At 33.7% G+C, this 23,383-nt stretch overlaps 1 pseudogene; it reads left to right on the top strand.

The window, feature by feature from the left end:
* Positions 1 to 18,158: 18,158 nt before the first annotated feature.
* LOC149558846 (putative jasmonic acid carboxyl methyltransferase 2) lies at positions 18,159 to 19,859 on the top strand (annotated as a pseudogene).
* Positions 19,860 to 23,383: the final 3,524 nt, after the last annotated feature.

Raw genomic sequence — 23,383 nt, 5'->3', positions numbered from 1 at the left:
CATTTGGATTTTCTAACTGAAAGTTTAGAGGAAATTCAAAAGAGGACCATTCTCTACTAGACTTCTTTATGTTGGGATACAGAAATTCAATCTTTCCAAATTGTCAAATACCACTCTTGGATGGATGTAAGCCTTAAAAAGGTTGAGATAATCACTGAGCCATCCCTGGTCAGCATTCACCCTAATCTTTCTCCATCCAAGAAGGAAATGGAAACATGCTTCCATCTTGGGCTAGCCCATATTGAATGCAACCTTGTCTCTAATTACAAGGGCTGGTCTACTATGGATATTAGACACCGCAATACTTCCCAGGGGTGGTCCATATACATCTCTAGTAGGGGCACTCTCAGCTCTTCATCCAAACTAAAGATCATTTCCATGATACCTTGGCACCAAGTGGAGTCAAAAATATTTAAACAAAGTTTTACCATATTCCATTTCTTGATCTTCGCATAGGTCATGCAACCGATGAAAGTGCCTATTATATTACTATTCATCCTCTAAGTGTTTTCATACTTGTAAGCTCCTTCTCCAATAGCTCTACTTACTATAATCTGGGTCATTCCATCCGCCATCCTAAGGATTTGGTTCTATATTTTTAGTTTGATGTTGGCTTGAAAGGCCATGGTGTGGGCCTCAGAAGTATGGAATATGTAGATATTCAAATCCATCTCTTTAAAAAGTCCCTAACTTGATGACAGAGACTAGGTATTTAATAAAATGAATAGACCACCAGCCAGAGCCTCTAGAACCTCCTCAAATGTTCTTAGAAGTTAGTGGATCTTGACATCACCTTAGAATGATGACACAAACATACTTTAGCCAAATAATTACATATCTTGGTATGGGACGTAATAGACCTAAGTGTTTATTGCATTCTTAATAAACTCTAATACTGCCTATTCAAAGACTAATGAGGATGCCCCAAGAATATCTTTCCTAGCCTAGGTTTCTTAATAATGCCAACTTTTAATCTCCTAGTTGGTATATGTTCCCTTGATTATCTAAAATGAAAGATATGTTAATACATGTGGATGTCCTGAATAACATAACCATGCAAATAATAGCCTGATCTAGTTCTCCTAGGATAATTTATACCATAATACCAAATGTGTCAATAAAAGATGGAGCCTTGAAATGATAACCTAAGATCATCTCCCATCTCTAAAAACTAGTAAGTTGACACCATCACCACGTTTATTAGCCAAGGTATTTTCCTTTTGATTACCCTCTCGATATATATGAAAAATCCTTGTTTCCTCAAACCTTTCTATTAGAGTAATAACTTCTTCTAGTTTGGAGTTAAGGACCCAATTTGGGCTTGTTCCATTCCTTATAGCATTTAAAATGATTTTAGAGTCACCTTCAATAATGATATTTTCTAATCCTAAATGATGACACAACTTTAGCCCTTCTTCTAATGCTTCAAGCTCTACTAGGTTATTAGAAGTGGGACTGATGGACATTTCTTTTTTGGAAATCCATTGAACTTAGTCATTGTTGATGATGCAAACAATTCTCACTACCCCTAGATTAGCTTTAGTTGCTCCATCGAAGTTTAGCTTTGCACATCTCTTTTGAAGGGGAGTTCATTTGCAACTTTTCCTTGCCTCCTTGCTCTTCTTAAAACAAATGAAGGGTGGATTTATCAAGTTAGGCCATGCCTTTTTAATTTTCCCATTGCAGAAAGAAAAGGATCCTTCCTCCATTCTGGATGTCCTAAGATGAGAGTTAGCTATTTCAACTATGCTAGCTTCTATTTCTAGGACTAACTCTTCTAATTTCATCTTAGAATCACTAAAAATTCTTCAGTTCCTTTCTCTCCATAGTTCTCACAAGAAGATGGAGGGATAGATGTTCCAAATTTTATTAGAAATTCCCTTACATAGGTTTGAAGGCCACCCCTTCATAAAATCAGTGAGTAATTTTTGAAATGGTGAAATCCAACCTAACTTCTGACTAAGCCATTCCCAATAGACTTGGGAATATGGGCAGCTAAATAGAAGATGATCTACATTTTCATAGTCCCACTTGCAAAGAGCACACCTTGAAGGGCCTTCTATACCTAGTTTGTTGAGTCTATCAGCTGGCAAAATCCTATTTTGTGATATGAGCCATAAGAAAAAACCTACCTTCGATAAACAAGTTGGATCCCAACAAAGCCTGAGTAGGATTTCCACCTCCTCCCATCTTTTAGCATTTATTAGTGCTTTGAAGCCATTTTTTACACTGTACTTACCATCATTTGAGGTCACCCATATTAGGTTATCCTTCCTATCAAGCTTCTTGACTTTCCTATCTTGCTTGATGTTCTCAAATGCCTTGATTTCAGTAGAATCCGCCCCTACATCTTCCAATGATTTCCAAATTCACCTAGATTGATTTCCCATATAAATATTTGTTTTTTTAATCAATTAATTTCTTGGCTAAATAGCTTATAAGTTTTTCTTTTAGGTTTCCTAGGACAAGGTTGTCATCTATCGGTGGGTGCCCGTCCCAAGAATCTTCCCAAAAAAGTGCATCTTCACCCTTACCAACATCCCAAGTTAGATATTTGCTAACAAGGTGTTGGCATTTAACCATGAAATTCCAACTTTTTGATAATTTGGGAAGGGTCTTCATTCTAAAAACTGAAATTGGGTCTTCTACATCCAAATACTTATCAAACATTATCTTAGCCCATTTTCTCTCTTTTTCTATATCAAGACACCGTATTAATTTAGCCCCTAATGCTTCATTTTGCCATTGTAGATTCTTAATACGTAACCTTCCACATTGATTGTGTTTGCAAATGTTTTCTCATTTAACAAGGGGCAATTTTTTAGATTCCTCACAGTCATTCCAAAGGAAATTTCTAAGTTCAGACTCTAGTTTATGATGAAGGTGCTTGGGAAGTAGAAGGAAAGATAACGAGTATATTGGGATTGCGAATAACACTGAGCTTATCTTAATACTTTTTCCAGCATTTGTAAGCCAATTATCTTTCCAACATCTGATCCTGGCATCCAACTTCTCCATTATATTTTTCTAGACCTTCCCTAATCTCACACTCTTCTCTAGATCAATGCCAAGATACATGCAAGGGAAAGAACCTTTGTTGCATCCCATAATATGGAAAATCTAGTCTTCCATCTTGGGGTTCATGTTGATGAAATATATCTCTTGTTTTAATTCATTCACTTTCTGACCAGAGGCTTTCATATATCTCTGCATGATGTATTTTATATTATTTGCCTCTTTCATTGAACTTTCACCTGGCAAAATTGTATCATCAACATATTGTTGGTGAGTTATATTAGGAATATTGTTGGTGACAGTGTGTTATAATTCTTTAGAATAACTGAGAGGGGGAGGGTGGGGGGGTGAATCAGTTATCCAAGGTTCAAATGACCTAATAATACATTTTATACAAATTCTTAACAACGCATAACTTAAATTATCATGCATGCAATTGAACATTAAACAATCATGAAAAGTAAACATGCATCACACCATAACACTAAGAATTTGATAACCCAAAAACCCTCTAGGAATAAGAAGGTAAAAATTGAGTGGGGATGATACCCAAAAAATAACTGCATAATTGATTTCAACCACTTCTTATGGTCTTCCCTGTTAAAGGATACAACACATTGTTAAATGTGACCTTATTAGAGGATTTCACCATACTATTAGAAATGGGCCTGGTTAAAGGACTTTGAAACATTCACTTGGAATGTCACCTTGTTAAAGGATTTACAAAATGGCTATTAAACCAACCTAAGTCCATAGGATTTATTTTAACTGCTACAATTGCTAGAGAGTAACAATAATGGCTTTTGATCTGATACAACTTACAACATATCTTGCAGATTATAGATCACACTTTGGTTCAATCCTTTGCTTGGCTTTAATCACTGCAGTTCTATAAGCTTTTCATCTCAAGCTTCATCACCTTGAGTCTTCTTACTCATCATACCAATGCAATCATATCTATGGTCACCTATCGAAGTAGAGTATCTGTGCTCTCTTCCAACTTAGCACCTTCTTCAGCACTGCATGCTTTCATGCTTGACCGCCTCACTTTTCTTTATGACCTTATGACTCCTTAAATAGAAATCTAGAATACCTTTCCCGCTTGATTCTCCCTCTCCAACTTTAGGGTTTCAATGGATTTAGGTAAGATACAATGTATCAATCCCATATCTTGTTCTTATCTAGAAACTTCGTCTAGAATCCAATTGTATTTTCCAAAAATGTTTTACATAGTGTTTTGTGCCACCAACTCATCATTCTTATCTTCTATCTGATTCTCAAAATTCTAGATAACTACTATGTGAGCTCAGATTTGGTGAATCTTCGATTTTCAAAATAATGTAGCAACTCGACATTATTGATTTACTGATGCTCGACACTTGAGGAAATTCTATAAAACTTTTCTCTTAAAATTTACTCGGCACTTCAATATGACTCAACACTTATATCTTGTTCGACACTTGAAAAATTACTTGGCACCTAATCTTCACTCAGCACCTGAAGACTTCTCGGCACCTGAAGATCACTCAGAACACACTGAGTTGAACTTTGCTTAACTTCAACTGAGAATCTGTTTGGCACTAACTAGCTTGCTCGACTCTTTCTAATGAACCTAGTTAGACTTTACAAATGACTTAGCTAAACCTTACATCTTTGATATGTCGTGGTGTGTCCATCCTCTATGTCTTAGAGTATGTCATCAATACACTATTTCATCAATGGCTTAGCTGATCCTTATACTTCATTACAAAATCATAACTTCAACCTTTCTCTAAGTACTCTAGTTACATCTTATTGATTGCCACCTCCTTGTCAATCAACCAACTTATAGTATTTGGATCACTAAAGCAATTAGAATTCCTACAAGTAGCAAGTTTGACATCAATGACAAAACAATGATTGAAAACATTCTTTACTAGTTCCATTATTCTTCATTTATGAGCTTTTCAATCATTTCCAACAATCTCCCCCTTTGGCATTGATAGCAAACCAAACTGATCACTTGATCAACTTTGTTACCACCAAAATTATATATGTTTTCTGCTACATTCTGCTTCCTTCTTGACTGCTGCATCCTTTACTACTAATCTCATATATCTCCATATCTTTACCTTTTGGTTCCTCATAAATCTCCTTATTTCATATATATCTTCCTCTTACTTTGTATAATTGATGATCAATTTTCTACATATATCTCCCTCTTTGACATAAATGCCAAAGATGTAACATCTTTAACTAATTTGGAGTTTCTGCTCTTGCTGTCATGCTCTGCATCATTCTTCTGATATTTCAATGATTTATTCTTGTTGATGCAGGCCAACTTCTTTGTTTCTTTAAACTGCTTGAGTTATGGGCATTACCCCCAACTTGCCTCTAAGATATTCAAAAGAATCTTTGGGCAATGGTTTGGTTAAGATATCTATAGTTTTTTCCTTTGTGTGAATGTACTCCATCTTCACTTGTTTGTCTTCTATCAATTCTCTGACATAGTGATACTTGATTGCAGTATGCTTGGTTTTTGCATCCATTACTAGATTCTTGGATATGTTTATAGCACTTGTATTATTGCAATACAATATCACAGGTTTGGTTACTTCTTCTTTTATTTCTTTCAATAGATGTGTGAGCCACACAATGTTTGTGCAAGTGACTACTACTGCTATATTCTGATTCTGCAGTGGATTGAGATATGCATGTTTGCTTCTTGCTAGTCCAAGTAACTAGTCTTTTACCGAAAAATAATGCTCCTCCACTTGTGTTTTTTTTGTCACCAATGCTGCCTCCCCAATTTGCATCTATGTATGTATTGAGCTCAAAACTTTCATTATTTTTATAATATAGGCCAAAATCATCAGTTCCTTTGAGATACCTCATTATTTTTTTTACTGCTATGAGATTATTCTCTTTAAGATTGGCAGAGAATCTGGCCACTATTCCAACTACTAATGCTATGTTTAGTCTACTATGTACAACATATTGTAGTTTTCCAATCAAGGATTTATACATTTTTTGATTAACTTCAGCTGATACATCATTTTTGGATAGCTTATGTCCTGTTGCCATTGGTGTACTAACTAATTTGGAGTCTTCCAGTCCAAACATTTTAAGTATCTCTTTGATGTACTTTGATTGTGTCATAAATATACCATGTTTTAGTTGATGTACTTGCAAACCAACCAAACATAGACATCTCAAACTCATGTTTCATTTTGTTAGCAAAGCTTTGCAAAGCACTTCCTTTCCTCCAAACACTATGTCACCCACAAAGATTTTAGATACAATAATATCCTTACCTACTTCTAATTTGATGTACATGTTGTTGTTATTATCAGGTCTTTCAAATCCTATTTGCACTAGATATGTGTGAAGTCTCTCATACCATGCTCTAGGTGCTTATTTCAGACCATAGAGTTCTTTATGTAGTTTACAAACCATATCCCTTTTGTTTTCATCAAAAAATCCCTCTAGTTGTTCAATATAGACTTTCTCTTCCAATATACCATTCAGAAAAGAAGACTTTACCTCCATCTAATAGGCTTTATAACCTTTATATGTAGCATATGCAAGTAAAGTTCTTGCTCCTTCCATTCTCGCAATAGGGGCAAATGTTTCCCCATAGTCTAATCCTTCTTCTTGAGAATAACCGTTACATACTAGTCTAGCTTTATTTTTAGTAATCTCACCATTTTCATCTAGCTTGTTTTTGAATACCCACTTGGTGCCAATCACATTCTTCTCAACTAGTCTAGGAGCCAAACTCTAGGTTTTGTTTTTCTTTATTTGATCAATCTCTTCTTCCATAGCTTTATACCAGTCACCATCTTTTAATGCATCATACACTATTTAAGGTTCAAATTTTCTTAACATACATGATTCATTTCTTAGTCTATTCCTTGTCATTGGTCTTGCATCTTTGTCACCAATTATTTGTTCAGCAGGGTGATGTCTCTTCACATATTTGGACAATCTTGGTTCTGTCCTTGTTTCCATGCTTGATCTTTCAGATTCAGGGTCACTATGCACTTTGTTGTCAGGTAGTTCTACATCTCTGTCATGTGTACTGACTTTAGAGTCAGAATGAGCATTTCCTTCATTCTGCAACTTGGCTTCTAGATGCAGCTCGACATTCATTGGTTGTGACTCGACTGAGACTAAAACTTGCTATTGAATCCCAGTTTGATTGGTAGTATCCTTGTTAATAGGCATTCCTTCATAAGAATACACAAAGGTTCTATAGTCATCCATTCTCTTTTTTTTTTCAACTTGGACATCTGCATACTCATCAAAGTTTACATTTGCACTTTCCACAATTTTGTTAGTGTTAGTATTTAAACACTTATATGCTTTACTTCTAGTGGAGTAACCAAGGAATATGGCTTCATCACTTTTTGCATCAAATTTTCCATTTCTAGCATCTTTAAGAATAAAGCATTTGCATCCAAATACTTTGAAATGCTTTACATTGGGTGAGTGACCATACCATAATTCAAAAGGTGTTGCATTAGTACCTTTCTTCACTTGTACTCGGTTTAGTGTATGAACAACCACACTTATAGCTTCTCTCTAATACTTTAGAGCAACACTCTTTTCCATCAGAAATGTTCTGGCACAATGAATCACAGATCTATTTCTTCTCTGAGCAATTCCATTCTATGGGGGAGTTCTAGGAGCTGATGTTTGTCTTTTGATTCCTTTGTCATTGCCAAATGTCTCAAATTCATTTGATGTGAATTCACCTCCTCTATCTAATCTCAGGCATTTCAAACTCTTTCCTATTTGTTTTTCAACTCTAGCCACATACAACTTAATCATTTGAAAAGCATTAGATTTTTTCTTTAAGAACATAATAGTCATCATCCTGAAATAGTCATCAACAAACAACATTATATATTTATCTCCTTTGTAACTCTATACTTCTATTGGACCACATAAGTCAATACGAATTAACTCAAGTACTTCTTTAGATGTATAGTTTTTACCCTTGAAACTTGACTTGGTCATCTTTCCTAACTGACATTGTTTGCACATGATATTGTTAGGTTTCTTTAGTTTAGGTAAACCTCTGACTTTCTTCATTTTACTGATATTGACCAAATTATCAAAGATGACATGACATAGCCTTCTATGCCATAACCATACATCATAAAATTTTGCAACAAGACAATAATCATTTTCCATATCAAAATAAAATAGATTACTTCTTGTTTGATCTCCTTTTCCTATTAATTTACCATCAGCATCATAGATTTTTGCAGTTTTATTTCCAAATTCTACTTTGCACCCTACATTGCCTAACTGTGAGACACTTAGCAAATTGTAGTTTAGTCCTTCAAAATAGTATGAATTATCACATGAAATTTTCTTTGTAAGCTTAATGGAACCTTTTCCTTTGATTTGACATGGAGCATCATTACCAAATCTAACACTATTTCTATCATATTGAGTAAAGTTAACAAACTTACTTTTGTCTCCTGTCATGTGATGTGAGCATCCACTGTCTATGATCCATCTGTCATTCTTGTTCATGCATGTTACCAGTGATGTAGGCTCTTCTTCATCAGATTGGCCCTTCATGGCCACATAAACAACTTCATCATCATTATCATCAAAATCTTCTTCAACAATATAGGAGTTCTTGCCTTTGTCTTTGTAATCTCTCTTATCATCTTCTCTTTTATTTTTGTACTTGTTGCCTTCCTTGTATTCCTTTTTTTGTGTACACCTTGTAGCAATATGTCCTACTTCATTGCAATTGAAACAAATGATAGGAAACTTACCTTTGAATTCTCCTTTGCCTCTGTGAAATCTTCTAGCTAGTAATGCTTCTAATTGTTCCACGTCTTCCTCATCAGTGCTACTATCACTGGATACATATTTCACCTTTCTTCCCTTCTTTGATTTCACCTGATCAGTATCTTTCAATGATAGCTTGGCCTTGAAAGCAGATTCAACATTCTTAGGTCTGTAGTTGTCAAAGTTAGATAACTCAAATGTAGTGAGTCTACCTACTATACCTTCAAAAATTAGATATTTTCTTCGTACACATCTTCGCTCTTTTATAAGTAATACTCTAATGGCATAGATAGGGAGCAAGGTTCTTAAAAACTTACTATTAATAGTATCATCATCTAATTGACCACTCAAACATCTTATTGCACTTACCACTTCCTTTATTCTAGCAGCATACTAAACAACGTTCTCACCTTCTTCCATTTTCATATCATCTAACTTTCCTCTAAGGCTTTCTCTTTTTTCTCTTTGGACATTGTAATCTCCTCCACAAATGTCTAATAGGGTTTTTCACATCTTGAATGTAGTGTCACATCCTTTGATATCATCTAATTCAACAAAGTTTAGTGTAGAAGCAATTTCCAGCATTGTCTGATTGTGTTCCTATTTGTTTTTCAAATATTCTACAGTAAAAGTACTAGTTGGATCAACATGTCCAGTAACAATTGAGTTTTGGGCATAATCTCCTATGGATCCAAGATGTAGCTTCATCAACCTTTTCCATGCAACAAAGTTGTCTTTGTTTTCTTGGGAACTTCTCTTTTAGGCATTTTGATCTTCTCTACTTCTAGTCCCTTTAAACTAAGTCAGCAACAATGCTCTGATACCAATTGTTATAATTCTTTAGAATAACTGAGAGGGGGCAGTGAATCAGTTATCCAAGATCCAAATTCCCTAATAATACTTTTTCTACAAATCCTTAATAGCACATAACTAAAATTTTCATGCATGCAATTGAACATTAAACAATCATGAAAAGTAAACATGCATCACACCATAACACTGAAAATTTGATAACCTAGAAACCCTCTAGGAATAATAAGGTAAAACTGGAATGGGGATGATACCCACAAAATAATTGTGCAATTGATTTCAACCACTTCTAATGGTCTACCCTGTTAGAGGCTACAACACATTGTTAAATGTGACCTTGTTAGAGGATTTCACCATACTGTTAGGAATGGGCCTAGTTAAAGGACTTTGAAACATTCATTTGGAATGTCACCCTATTAAAGGATTTACAACATGGCTATTAAACCAACCTAAGTCCATAGTATTTATTTTAATTGCTACAATTTCTAGAGAGTAACAATAATAGCTTTTGATCATATGCAACTTACAACATATCTTGCAGATTACAGATCACACTTCGGTTCAATCCTTTGCTTCACTTTAATCACTATAGCTCTATAAGCTTGTCATCTCAAGCTTTGTCACCTTGAGTCTTCTTACTCATCATACCAATGCAATCATATCTATGGTCACCTATCGAAGCAGAGTATATGTGCTCTCTTCCACCTTAGCACCTTCTTCAGCACTTCATGCTTTCATGCTTGACCACCTCACTTTGCTTCATGACCTTATGAGTCCTTAAATAGAAATCTAGAATACCTTTCCCGCTCGAGCCTCCCTCTCCAACTTTAGGGTTTCAATGGATTTAGGTAAGATACAATGTATCTATCCCATATCTTGCTCTTCTCTAGAAACTTCATCTAGAATCCAATTGTATTTGCCAAAAATGTTTTACATAGTAGTCTGTGCCACCAGCTCATCATTCTTATCTTCTATCTGATTCAAAAAATTCTAGATAACTACCATGTTAGCTTAGATCTGGTGAATCTTCAATTTTAAAAATAATGTAGCAACTCAACATTATTGATTTATCGATGCTTAGCACCTGAAGAAATTCTTTGAAACTCGGCTCTTGAAATTTACTTGGCACTTCAATATCACTCGACACTTATATCTTGCTCGGCACTTGAAAACTTACTCGACACCTAATCTTCACTCGACACTTGATCTTCACTCAGCACCTAGAGGCTGCTCAACACCTAAAGACTTCTTAGCACACACTGAGTTGAACTTTCCTCGGCTTCAACTGAGAATCTATTTGGCACTAACTAGTTTGCTCAACTCTTTCTAATGAACTAAGTTAGACTTTACAAATGACTTAGCTAAAACTTACATCTTTGATATATCTTGGTGTGTCCATCCTTTGTGTCTTAGAGTATGTCATCAATACACTATTTTTTCAATCCTCATACTTCATTACAATATCATAACTTGAACCTTTCTCTAGGGACTCTAGTTACATCTTATTGATTGCCACCTCCTTGTCAATCAACCAACTTATAGTATTTGGATCACTAAAGGAATTTTCATTCTTGCAAGTAGTCAATTTGACATCAATGACAAAACAATGATTGAAAACATTCTTTACCAGTTCCATTATTCTTCATTCATGAGCTTTTTGATCATTTCAAACATAGTGATCCCTTTAATTTCAGTTTTATTATAAGCCTTATAATAGCTCTCCTAAAGGTTTTAGCCATAATTATTTATAAGAATGATGACAAAGGATCTCCTTTCCTTATGCTCCTCAAAGTCTCAAGAAAACCCTCAGGGGACCCATTAATGACGACCAAAATTTTGGTATTTGAGATACATTTAAAGAAAGCAAAAGCTTCTAATGTTTTACAAAGGAACTGCCAATCCACCATATCTTAAGGTTTTTGAATGTCAAGCTTCATAAACATGTATGCCTCTTTGTTCTTTTGGGCTGAGTGAATCAGTTCTTGGATGATAAGAATACCATCCAAAATTGATCCACTCGAGATGAAACCTATTTATTCCCTAGAGATAATCTTCAGAAGAATTAATTTTAACTTTTTGGCTAAAACATTTGAGAAATTTTTATAAATCATATTATAGAGTGCAATGGTCTTGAAGTCTCATAGATACTCTAGTTTTGACTTTTTGGGGATTAGAGTAAGGAAGGTATAATTAATTTTAGATAACAGGGATCCACCCTTCCTAGAGGCTTCAATTTCCTTCGAGAGATCTGTCTCAATAATATCCTAGCATTTTTTATTAAAAAAAGCCAAAAATCCCTCTAGACTTTGTGATTTATTAGGATTCATGTTGAACACGATTGTTCTAACTTCTTCTAAAATTATAGGATTGTTTAGATTTTTTATTTCCTCTACTGGGACAAATTTAGGATTTACTCCAAGCAAGTAGGATTGAGCTTCTCCATTTGACCCTTCAATATTATTTAATTAATTTTGAAAGTTATCCAAAAAAAATTCCAAAATTTCATTTGGTTTGTCCATAGGTATACCCAAGTGATTTTTGATACTCATTATTTTACACTTGGCTCTATTATGAAGGGTAGAATTATGGAAGAATTTAGTGTTCCAATCTCCCTCATCAAACCACTTTCTCAAGACTTTTGTCTCCAAAATATTTCTTCTTTGGACAAAATATCCTCTTGTTTTGCGACCAATTCTTTTTCTAAAAGATAGCTTTCATTATTCCTACCTTTCTTAATGATTTCTGAGTTTAATTTCCTTAACCTATCTTCAATGTCCATTTTTTCTTTAAGGAGGATGTTAAAGTTTTCTTTGTTCCATTTGAGAATCTTTTCTTTGAGCATCTTCATTTTAGAGATGAAGATAAACATCCTAGAACCTTCAAAATTACCTTGTGACCACCATGTCTTAATATTATCTAGGAAACTAGAATCTAAAAATCATAGTTTTTTTACATTTAAAAGAACTCCTGGAAGGTTTATGGGGTTTAGAATATTCAACTCTAACTGGGAAATAATCAGAACCAACAATAGGAAGAATCATAGATTGAATATTTTAATCATTAACATCTAGGTCTCCTTTAATAAAAAATCTATCTAGTTTTTTTGCAATATAAGTAAAGTCCTTTTGCTTATTACTCCAAGTTTAATTCCCATTCTTAAATGGGATGTTAATCAGGTTGTGGACATTACACCATTTTTTGAAGTCTTTTGAAGACTGGGGAATCAGATGTGAACCCTCTATTTTTTTATTTAAGTTTAGAATGGTGTTGAAGTCTCCTCCTAACAGAATTAGATTATTTTGATGTTTATTCAAAAAATAGCTAATTTCTTTCCAAACTACTCTTTTCTTGATATCGTTATTAGGACCATAAATATTAATTAGGATAAACTAAAGGTTGAATTTCTGACTCTTCACTAAACTACTAATCTAATTTTTACTCATACTTAATATTTCAAAGATAACTTTCCTTTGATTCCAAATAAACCCTAAACCCCTAGAGGCACCTACACTTGCATAGAAATATTCCAATTACCTAACTGCTTTTCTAGTTTAATACCTTCTATTTGATTTAGTTTTGTTTCTTATAATAAAATAATTTCAGATTCAAATAGTTTAAGGTTTTGTTTTAATAAGTTTTTTTTTACTAGGAGCGTTTAAGCCCCTAGCATTCCACATGGTGATCTTCATGGCTCTTTGCGAAGGATCTTCCCCTTACCTATGTTAAAAAGCTCGCTGATTTTTTGCTATTCATGTGCCTATGCATCCACTTCTCTAAGTTCCCTGAGAGATTTTTGGTGTCTTTTAGATTTTGTTTTACTTCCTGATTCATCATTATGCCCAACTGGTCCAAATTCTCATGTGCACCTTTGACTGATTGAATGCTCTCCATAATATCCTCTTCATTATTGACCAGTTCTTGTAAACTCTGTTCCATTAAGCTATAGTGATCCAGGGGCATCCTGTCCATATCCTCACATCTCCTTTTGGCAACTCTGTCATTAGTATCCATTTTCTTCTTCAAAAGATAGAAGGTCCCCTCTAAGATCTTCATAAGTATAATTGTATCCTCCCAATTCTAATAACTATTGTAGTAGATCTTCTTTTTCTAAGTCACTGCATTTGTCTACACTTTCCATGTCGAATACCCAAAGAGCCTTTCTAGATTTTCCCTATCTTCCTTTTCAAGGCTACTACTTCAATGTTTTCCTTCTCCTCCATGTCTTTATTTAAAAAAATTTGGAGCTCTAGCACTGGGATGTCTTTTGGCCTCTTTTTTGTAGAAATATTTATCTTGTGATTGTCTATAGGAGGTTCCCTCTCCATGGGTGGATTCTGCCAAGTTCTTCACGCCCACAAATTTATCTCTTGATTCCAAATTCTTCTGTCCATGTAAAGATTTTAGAGAGTTGTTCCTTTTCTTTGCTTTCTTTTCTTCCTTTCTATGTCTTTTATTGATAACAGTTGCACTCTATATGATGGGTTGCTTGTCTAATTTGGGAGGTTTTTCCAAACTCCTGGTAGGCTCTGTCTACTCCATCCTACTTGGTATATGAATTTTGGATATGCTTTTATCTATGTTAACTTGGAAATTTTATTTGTTCTTTTCTTGGAACCTCATAACTCCTTCCTTCTAATTTCCATTAGTTTGAGGTGTTTGATAGTTATTGATCTCTCTTAAAACCATATTTTCCTTTTATGTTGATTATCTACCTGAATGATGTCTAATATTAGTTGGTTCATCTTCCCCATCTACACACTCCTCCTGCATTAGTCTCTCATACCCAATTCTAATCACGGGTAATGAGACATTGAGATATGAAGTAGCTTGTTGAATTGTGAAGGAAGTTTTCCATTCATCATCAAGCTTGATAATTTCTATAACTTTACCTTCATATCTTTGAAATTTTAGATTATATATCGATCTATTGGTGATAAGTTTGATTTGTTTGAGAGCCCTATTATTTACTTAGAAATTGATTAAGAGTTTTGCATTGTTGCAGCACTCAAAAAAGGCATCTAAACCAATTCTCCCACTGGTCTTTTGATCTTTTTGATGATACTTATTTGATTTAACTCTAGGGGGATAGGGTTTATAGAGAACCAGGTAGGAATTAAAAAATATAAGTTATCTTCATTACAATTGGGCATCCAATTAAAGAATTTAACTACATAACCCTTAAAAAAACAAACAGAATTATCAAGAAAATCTTATTTTACAGCCTCCTCATAGCAATGAATGTAAATTAGCCTATTAGAATAGTGAGATATACCTACCTGATAGCCAGAGAAGTCTCCCAGCCAACCAATTAAATTATATAGTTATTCTTTGGGACCATTCCAAAAGGCAAACAATCCGACCTCCTAGCATTCCTTCTAGCAGTCTTCATTGGCTTGATAACTAATAATAATAACCTCATCACATTGATCTGGTGGTTAGGGGAAAAGGCTACCGAAAGGGGGAGATCAAAGTCTAAAAGGGGGAATGATGACAAGGCATCCTGTGGTGAGAAGGGACATAAATTACCAAAGAATTGGGTGGAATGGAACTCAAAATTGCGATTGATGGGCCATTGGGAGGATTAATGGAAAAACTCGTCTGATTTACATAAATAGGATTAAGATTTGACTTGGCGAATTTGGTGAGGTTAAAGTAGCAAAATCTATTTGTCTAATCTACCAGTGAATAAGATCAGAGAAGGATGACTATTCGGGAGCTGATGCAAATGGGAAAGATTGCCACATACATTAGCTTCCCAATCAAATTCCTGAACATTGCTTACCTCCTCCTCCTGTGCACAATCTAAAAAGCTGAATGGGTTTGAAGTCTTTACAGCAAAGGGAGAAGATGCTCGATGAGTGTTTGCCCAAGGTACTTGTTTGATTCCCCTTCTAGAATTCCTAGTGTTGTTGATGGGTAGAAATTCTAGGCGTGATTTTGAAAGCCCTAATTTTTTTGATTTTTCATGCGCTTGTTTATGAGGTTAGTCTACTTTTCAGTGAAGAAAATTCAAATTTTTACTTTTTCTACTTTTCGCTGTATTCACCATTTTTTTCTTCAAAATTGGTCTATGATTATTATTCTATATAAATAAAATATTAATATTGACTTTTTTATTTTAATGATAAATATAGAAATATACCAATTAAATGTTTTTTTTTTTAAAAATGGATAGAGACACTATAAATATTATTAAAATAAAAACAGATTCAAGGGTTCATTCGGGAAAGAACCTAAAAGAAAACTCGAACTCGTCACCCAATACAAAAAATACCTAGAGATTTCATACAAAATGTCAAGGTGGTCATGGTCTCAGAAGACTACACAACAATGTATTAAGATCTCCACAACAGATAAGATCTTTCTCAAAAAATTGCATACCATACTAGTCACCTCGTCATTTTAAGCATTTTCTTCACCTTTTCGACTGAAATTTTTTTGATTTTCCAATAAGCTGAGGAATCATTTGATGTTGTTGTTGCTGTAGTGATGAAAGAAATATTGCATCTTCTGAAACATTTGTCGACTTAATGAAGCAATTGATGGATGTGGAGCAAGAGGAGGATGAGGCCCTCCTGGTTGAACACCTTAAGGTGTTGAACCCAACACCATCTACTGTACAACAAATATTCATCTACTATTCATCTATTTATAGGATATGGCCCATCGGATGCCATGCAAGATCCCATAAAACACATTCTTGTGCATAATGTGTCTCGACTTGAGGAAGTTCATGCCCAACAAGCCAGTGTATAAAGGATCCATCCCAGCTTCTACTCACAAAAAAATCCTCATGGAATGGAAGCCACGCCACCATAGAGAGGACTGTATGCTTGTGGCCATGTAGATTGCTTAGATCCCGTCATGGATTGCCCCAATTAAATGGAACTTTCTACTCTTGACTATTTAGAAACTTATATCTCCATCACTAACATTCACAAGCATCAGCATCATGAAAAATATTTATTAAATGTAAACGCCTTCCCTAATACTTTCTTTGATTACACAATAGAGCAAAGGCAATGTTTTCTTGATGCCAGGTTCAATGCTCCCATCAAAAGATTGGTACTATTGTGCACGGTTGTTTGATATAAATTAATTATCAACGTCAGTGCTAAAGACATATGCAACCTCCGCAATGTTGTCTATAAATCATAATAAGAATATTAGGTACAAGAACAATAATAAATTACTAGATTGAATATACCAATTAAATGTTATTACCTTGATCTAAGAAATTAAATATTTTCCAATTAGCATAAATAAACTAATTGAGCTGTTTTTTCATTAAATCTTTTAAGAATTATTTTCTTTAAAAAAAATTCAAATATTTATTATTATTATTTTTTTAACTAACTTTCATTTTGTTTTTTTATTAAAATGAAAGCTAATATGTTATGCATTATATTTTATTTAATATTTTACTTAAATAATGCATTGTTAAAAAAATGAAATCTTTATCTCATTGAATTAACATATAAAGTTAACTTATATTATACTATTTTATAATACATTTTATATTAGATAATACATAAGCAATAATTTTACTATACATCTATTGTTTTATCTATCAAATGATGTTTTCTATTGCAATACATTCTAATGGCAAGCTACATAACAACTTTTTATTTCCAAAATCCTTAAAAGCTCACTATTTTCTTATTTTCAACATAAATTCTAAAAATGTGTTTATAACTAATTTAACATACAACCATAAATATAACCTTGGTTTATTACTTCACTAGTAGAACTACAATGAAAATCATACCAAAGATCGTTGAAAGTAGTTTATGTTCCTTCCCTGATCTTTGATATATTTGCTACACAATAAACACGATTAAAATGTTCAAAAATACTTAATTACTACCTTAATTTAAAACATTAGATCATTCTAGATAGCTTTGAATATGATTATTTTTAATTTTTTTTTTAAAAGACATTTCCAAAGGGAAAGGCTAAACCATTGACCAACAATGTTTATACATAGTCATTAACGTGCTTTAGTCTTGGTAGCAAATTCACATGATATTGATAATGAATAGGACACACTAATTTTTATTTACTCCATCCACCCCAAAACTCTGAAACACGCATTGGAAATGTACAATCATGTTAACCTTGTCTATTTCCCCGTGGAAATGTTTTGGCTTACTTTCAAAGATTCGTTGTTTTTCATTTGTTTATTTCGATATCCTCTTTCCCGGAATTCACAGCACGACGCTAACATAACGATGAAATAAATCACAGAATATTGACACTGATTATGTAAGATACTAATTTTTATTTACTTCACCCACCCCAAACTCTAAAACATGCATTGGTAATACTGGTCTTATCCCGAACTCTAAAAATCCACGTTCCCTCTGGCAATGTTTATTTCCCTCGCCCGGAATTCACATAATGACATGACGTTTGCATGATGCGAGATCGTGAAGGGAAGAGATTATAAAGAGAGGAACGCTACAATTGAGGAGACAGTACAGAGAAAGTTAAGGATCTCTGATTTGAGTGAAGTACCTAGTATGGTCTTGGAACCCCTCATGGAGATCATGATCAAATCTGATTCCAAGCCGGCTCTGGAGAATATGCTCGGCATGAAGTGTGGAGATGGAGATTCCAGCTACGCCAAAAGCTCGTCAATGCAGGGATACAACAGTAACACGCCGTCCTTCTCTTAATCTCTTCGCTTTTTAATTACTATGAAAACCTAACCTAATTTGGAAATTTGCTTCGTGCAGTTAAATACGCTTCAGTCTGTGAAGCTTATTCTCGAGCGCAGCATATGTGAGAATATAAGACATTCTATGTCCAATATGAGAACCACATTTCGGATAGCAGATTTCGGGTTTGGTACCGGGAAAAACACTCTTCTTGTGGCAGACAGCGTTGTGAGTGCTGTGCAACGCTCCCTTCGCGGCGAAGAAGAAGAAGAAGAACAGGAGATGCCAGAATTTGAGGTTTATTTCATCGACTTCCCTTCTAATGATTTCAATTCACTCATTCGAATATTGCCCCCACACAGAGAAGAAGGCTCGGTCGTTGTAGATAAAAACCCATTATCTGGAAGGTCTTACACTACGCCTAGTCCCACGGAAAAGCCTCCATTTCTGTCATTCTTCTGCCAGCCTCCATTGGCTTTCACAGGTGGGTAAAAAGCCCTAACGTGACTTGTCAACATAAGATTATATTAGCAAGATGATGTAGTTGTCTCATGATATATAGTATGTAAATGCAGGTGCCAGAGAGTGTTCAGCAGAGAAGCTATCCTCGTGCTTACATTTCTAGTGATTGTGGGGAGGGTGTAGCCGCTGCGTACCTGCAACAGTTCGATGCAGATTTGACAGCGTTTTTAGAGGCACGGGCAGAGGAGATTGTTGATGGCGGATGCATGTTCATATCCATGTATGGTCGTAATGCAGGCACCCAAATAAAGGAAGAACAAGGCTTGTTGGGTTTTGCTGCGCGCCTTTTGGAATACGCCTTTGAGGAGCTAGTCAATGAGGTGCATTTAATGTTTAATGTATAATATTGAAGCCTGTCTTGTCTCGTCTTTCTCCATTCCTTTTTCCTCTATTAAGTTGAGCTTTTTCCGCAACACGAGTTTTAAATTATTAGCTTAAAACAACTTCCAAGTTTACAACCCAATTTGCTATCATATGAGGCTTAGCTTAAATGCTACCAAATTACGGAGTTAGAATGAAGTAACTACTGTTTTAAATACTTGTATTAGATGTCGATTGCAAACATACGTAAAATTCATGTTTAGAGTTTCTAATTAGAAATTTATACTTAATAATAAATAAATAATTTATATTGTACACTAATTATGCTAATATGAAATGAAATTTTGTTGCTGACAGGGTATTATTGAAAAGGAGAAGTCGGAAGCATTTAACATACCTTATTGTGGTGCAAATGTGGAAGAAGTGGAAAGCAGTGTGAAGAAGGAAGGGTCCTTCATGATAAAGTTTGTAAAAACTGTAGGAGATATTCCTCAATTTCCAGTAATGCAGGTGGAGAGGGGTGAAGAGTATATGTTTGCGACCCTTGTAGCCAACAATTGTAAAGTGGTGTTTGAAAGTATCATACAAGCTCATCTGGGATGTGACAAATTGACACAAGAATTTTTCTTGAGAATTTCCAACAGAGCTTCTATTTTTGTAGAGGAATATTTCTCCAAAAATATAGAGGTTGTTGTTGCCTTTCTTATTAAGAAATGAGCACACAACAAGACCTACTAATAAACAATGTTTAATATTTTCTCCATTAGACTCTATAATAAATGTTCCACTAAGTTACAAACAATAAATGCCAATTTTTGGTGTTAAATTCTTTGTGTCAAGTGTCATAATTTGATTATAAGTGGCCTATATGTATTGGATAAACTATAGAGAGTTTTAAAACATTTCATATTCAAGAATTCAAAACTTCTTTATATCAAGAACATATTTCTCTATGATTTAAAATGTTTTATTTTAAGTTTTCTAACTATAGATGATTGCAAACTTTCTTATTGGAGAGAATCCATAGTTAATTTCTAGGAAAACTTTGACATGTCGACCATCTTGTGAAAAATATTAGGAGAATTCATCTTCTCGATATCTTTTTATTATAGAACACACTTCTAGATGCTATATGAATATGGGGTGTATTAGCATGTAGTAGAAGTAAAACCTTTACTTCTACAAATAATTATCAATTATTTTTTCCAACTATAAATAAAATGCAGTGCAAGGGAACAAAAGAACACAACAAAAAAATCTATATGGAAAATACAATGATTGAGAAACAATGGCAGAAATCAATCTAATTAGGGTTTCTAATTACAAATTTATATTTAATAATAAATAAATAATTTATATTGTACACTAATTATGCTAATATGAAATGAAATTTTGTTATTGATAGGGTATTATTGAAAAGGAGAAATGGAAAGCATTTAACATACCTTATTATGGTGCAAATGTGGAAGAAGTGGAAAGCATTATGAAGAAGGAAAGGTCCTTCATGATAAAGTTTGTAAAAACTGTAGGAGATATTCGTCAATTTTTAGTAACGTAGGTGGAGAGGGGTAAAGAGAATATGTTTGTGACACTTGTAGACAATAATTGTAAAGTGATGTTTGAAAGTATCATACAAGCTCATCTGGGATGTGATAGATTGAGACAAGAATTTTTCTTGAGAATTTCTAAAAGAGCTTCTATTTTTGTATAGGAATATTTTGTACAACAAAATAGAGGTTTTTTTGCCTTTCTTATTAAGAAATGAGCACACAATAAATCCTATTAATAAAACATGTCTAATATTTTCCCATTAGAGTCTATGATAAATGCAACTAAGTTACAAGCAATAAACATGAATTTTCATTGTTAAATTCTTTGGTCTGAATTTGATTATAAGAAGTCTATATGTATTGGATAACCTATAGAGAATTATTAAATATTTTACATTCAAAACTTTTGTATATCATGACCATATTTCTCAATGGCATCAAGTCTTTTATTTTAAGTTTTCTAACTACATAAGATTGCAAACATTCTTATTGGAGAGAATCCAAAGTTAATTTCTAGAAAGACTTTTTCATCTAGACCATCTTGAAAAATATTATGAGAATTCATCTTCTTGATATCTTTCCATTATCAAACACACTTCCAGATGTTGATATGAGTATGGGGTGTATTAACATGCACTAAACCAAATACCTTTATTTCCAAAAATGTTTATCAATTTTTTTTTCCAACTACAAATAAAATGTAGTGAAATGAAACAAAAGGACATACATAAAAATAAAAATAAAACTATGTGGATAAAAGAATGATGGAGAAACAATGGTAGCAATCAATCTGATATCATAAATAACTTGTTGAATCAATTTAAGCCACATCCTGATGGGGGTGCCACCATTGATAAGATCTAGTTGAAAGAGGTAATAATGTTTAGGTAAGACATAGAGAACTTATAAAACTTAAGAAAGATCTTTGAGAAATATATAATAAAAATGATTACAAGGAACTAAGTTAAATAAATTAACACGAAGCTCATTCTTAATAATATTGGTAATATTTTTAAAAGTATATTATGCAGAATTGATTTCATATTGTTTTGTCTACATATTATCACCTTTACAATTCACAATAACTTATGCACTTAGATCCACCAAAAATAACAAATACCATTGAAGGATTTCATCCTTGATATACTCACTTAAAGATGTAATAATTTTTTTATTGTGATTCTAATAAAATGTATCCTATGACACATGCAATATTAGCTACATCTATAGTATATAGAGAACATGTGATATTTCTGAAGAAAAATAGAAATGTTAGAACATCATCTCATCTACTCAAAATCATCATCTTGACCATCATAGTGAATGAAAAATACAAAAAACATCTTGATTTATCCCTAAAGGGTAAATATATTTACACACACACACACACACACACACACACACACACACACACACACACACACACACACACACACACACACACACACACACACACACATGCACACATGCACACACACACACACACACACACACACACACATGCACACATGCACATACACATGCACACATGCACACGCGCGCACACACACACACACACACACACACACACACACACACACACATACACACACATACACACACACGCATGCATGCACGTTTGTGCGCGCACATACACACACACACACACATAGATACACTCCCATGCACACACACACACATGAGTGCATATGGGCATGAACCCATAGGCTACAAAATTTTATGACATAAATATGGAGGAAAGTAAATAATTTACTTTAACTATTTTAGTTTTTATGTTCAAATTAATTACAAAACATAGTACATCTTATTTTGAAATGAATTAGGTAATGATATCTCAGAAGTACACTTCCATAATAATGAAGGTTGTACATCATGTACATGGTTGAAGAACCTAATATACAAGATGTGAATGAAAAGTTTTTTATTGGAATATTAGTCATATTTACTTAAATGGAAACAACATAAAGAAGCCTTAATTTGAATGTAAGAAGTCTATATGTATTGGATACCCTATACAGAGTTTTAAAATATTTCACATGAGCATTCAAGACTTCTTTATAACATGACCATATTTCTCTTTGATGTCAAGTATTTTATTTTAAGTTCTCTAACTACATAAGACTACAAATGTTCTTGACAGAGAGAATTGAAAGTTAATTTCTACCAAAACATTGTCATGTAGACTATCTCAAAAAAATATTTTGAGAATTTATCTTTTTGATATCAATCTATTATGGAACATAGTTGAATATATTGAGATGAGTAGATGGGTGTATTAGCATGTAGTAAAAGTAATACCTTTACTTCCAAAAATGGTTATCAATTATTAAGTTTTTCTTTATATCTTTTCTCCCCTATAAGTTGTGGGTATGTGCAAGATCATGGTGTCCCAAAAAATGATGATCTAAAAAAAATATAGTTCTAAAATCCCTTAAAGCATTTCAAAACCTATTCTAATTTTTTTTCCACCCATCGTCATACTACAAAAAACAATTAATACCTTTATAAGGCCGACTATATTTTTGCATACCAAGCCTATATGGTCAGCTTTAAAAACATCTTGAAAATGTGTTTTTGGACTATTCTTTTGAGTTTTTTACTTCAAACATGTAGCTGATGACATTTTTTTCACCAAAATTTAGTGGAATGAAATTGGTTTCTTAAGAATGTTCTTATCGTTCCATAAATTTAAGGTTTGTCAAATTATGAGTT

Source organism: Cupressus sempervirens, chromosome 5, assembly GCF_028749045.1.
Source record: "Cupressus sempervirens isolate cs-2001-9-10 chromosome 5, ASM2874904v1, whole genome shotgun sequence".
Classification (NCBI taxonomy): domain Eukaryota; kingdom Viridiplantae; phylum Streptophyta; class Pinopsida; order Cupressales; family Cupressaceae; genus Cupressus; species Cupressus sempervirens.
The sequence above is the reverse complement of the archived record's forward strand: the minus strand, read 5'-3'. Positions and strand labels throughout refer to the sequence as shown.